Genomic DNA, 2,645 nt, shown 5'->3' with positions numbered 1-2,645 from the left:
ATTTGATCCTAGGGGATCCAATATTGGCTAAGTCCAGCTTAATTAGTTATGTTAGACTTAGAGACCCATGCTTGGACTATGTTTCTTGACGTCCGAAAATATTATGATCGTTTATGCATGATTTAATGCACATTCCCTTGCTTTATACGTATATATTCCTTGCATGATCGCCTCTTTTATCATGTATTCATCATATATACTCTTTTGTTTGGATATCTACTCTTTGTTTGGTTTTGTGTTGACAAGGACAACTTTTGGAGCGAAAATGGTGATTGTCAACGCATTGGAACAAAGCAGAGAGCACGGTCGTGCAACCTTGCACGGCCGTGTTGCCAATCCAGAGAGGGATCAGAGCACGACCGTGCAACCCTGCACGGTCGTGCCTCACAGCCAGCAACCAAGCAACGAACGGTCGTACCCTCCCATGACCGCAACCATGCAGCACACGAGCATTCAACCCTACACAGCCATGTCCCAGGAGCTGAGCCCAGAGTTCATACTGCCGTGCCAATTGGCATGGTCGTGCAGTGCAGCCAGAGACAAAGAAGGGCACGGCTGTGCCATCCTTACACAGTCGTGCCACCGCAACCACACCCTAGCCTATAAAAGGGTTTTAACCCTTTTCCTCAAGAGGGGGAGAGTCGGGAAGCGAGCCGTCAACAGGAGAATCACTTTGGTGCTTTTCCACGCCGTCCAGGACATCAGTCCAGCGATCTTTCATCACCACATCAACTCCAAAAGCAAAGGATTGGATATGAAGATCACTCGTCGTCGTTGGATAAACATACTTATTCTTTCTCTCTTAGTTTTTGAGGATTGTATGTTTAAATTCACTATGTTTTTGGGGTTTTCTCCAGCCTCTATGGAGTAGAGTCCTTGTTCTAGGATGAGGGAGTAATTGTGGATTGGTTTTAATGTAAGACTCGTATTATGCTTATATTCATTGGATGATTTCACTTGCTTTGTTTCGACTACTCGATCTCTATATCGTGTTGATTGATTGTGTAGGAATTGCCAACCTCATAGAGGGAATATCTTAGATTGTACACCCGAGGGGCCCTAGTGATAGGGGTAACCCGTTCACGGACATCTAGGATACTTCCTTGAAAGAAGAGACGACTCCTCCACAAGGAAGTAAGAGACCAAACTAAGCTTTGTAATTCTATCCTTGATAACATCAATTAGAGTTGTGTCCTTGTGATCTACCAAGGCGTCCTAGTGAAAGGGGTTAATCATAACAGGATTTCATAGGGATTGTCTTTGTTTGGTGCTTAAGGATAGTTATTTAGCTTCCGGTGAATGCATGCTGATGGATAATGAGTATAGGATAGTATGTGATACATCAATACCACCACAATGAAACCGAACTCCTAGAACTCTTCATAAACCAGGTTGATTACTTATCGTTGCTAGTTCTCGTTTCCGCTTTCCAATCTCTTTTCTTAGATTACTTACAACCATCGATGGTGTAGCTAATCCTAAGTGTGCCATCACTAGTGCTTATAACCAGTACTCGTGAGATCGATAATCTTTATTACTGATGATGAATCCGTGCACTTGCGGAATTGCAACAAGTCTTTGGCACCGTTGCCGGGGATTGTGTTTATAACATTAGTGATAATCATAGTAGATTAGACTAAACTTTATTTTTTTTTTCCTTTATTTTCCATTTAGAGCTAAATAATTTTATTCTTGTTTTTTTCTTTACCTTCTACATTTTTATTAAAATGCCAAAAATAATATTATCACATCTCTTCTTCTTTACTATATTTCATATTTTGTTTTTGCATGCAAAGAGTTAATCTTTCAGGACAACTTCTATCGTTCGGTCCAGAGATCGATAGGACCTTCTTGAGAAGAAGAAACCTTCAAAAAGCATTTCAAACAGTACAAGAATCTTCAGAGATGGATGATAAATTGTTGAAGGATTACGCAGCACCTTATGCATGAGGGGTTTGGTCTAGCATCACTCGACCGCCAATCGAAGCCAACAATTTTGAAATCAAGCCTGCTGTAATTGACATGGTTCAGTAGAATCAATTTGGAGGAGGATCGCACGATGATCCAAACCACCACTTAGAGCTTTTCTACGAGATCTGCGGTACCATGAAAGTGAGCGGAGTACCTCCAGAATTAGTAAGGTTATTGCTCTTCGAATTCTCCCTGAAAGACAGAGCTAAGCAGTGGCTAAATTCCCTTACAACAAACAGCATTACATCCTGGGAGTAGTGTGAGCAAAAATTCATAGACAAATTCTATCCACTGAGCAAAACTGCCCACATGAGGAACTTGATTGCAAGCTTTAAACAGATAGACTTAGAATCATTATTTGAAGCCTGGGACAGGTTCAAAAGTATGTTGAGACAGTGCCCCCATCATGGCCTTAAGAAATGGTTAGTTCTACACACCTTCTACAATGGAATCAATTATCACATGAAGGTATCCCTCGATTCTGCAACAGGAGGAGCATTGATGAACAAGAGCCTTGATGAAGCTGAAGAGATCATAGAGAATGGGGCACAGAATCACCATCAGTGGGCATCAGAAAGATCTGGTGGTTCTTTCTCAGGGAATCCAATAAAAGCGTCAGGAAAATTCGACGTAGATGCAGTCACTCTCATGTCTGCAAAGCTAGACGCTCTGAC

General features: G+C 41.7%; 1 non-coding gene across 1 annotated transcript; it reads right to left on the bottom strand.

Moving 5' to 3' along the window:
• Positions 1–2,278: 2,278 nt before the first annotated feature.
• On the bottom strand, positions 2,279–2,384 carry LOC122044682. Its single transcript, XR_006129703.1, has one exon. It is a non-coding gene; the product is annotated as a small nucleolar RNA R71 (small nucleolar RNA).
• Between the last annotated feature and the right edge of the window lie 261 nt (positions 2,385–2,645).

This window comes from Zingiber officinale, chromosome 2A (genome assembly GCF_018446385.1).
Source record: "Zingiber officinale cultivar Zhangliang chromosome 2A, Zo_v1.1, whole genome shotgun sequence".
Classification (NCBI taxonomy): domain Eukaryota; kingdom Viridiplantae; phylum Streptophyta; class Magnoliopsida; order Zingiberales; family Zingiberaceae; genus Zingiber; species Zingiber officinale.
This window is presented reverse-complemented; position numbering and strand designations above follow the sequence as displayed.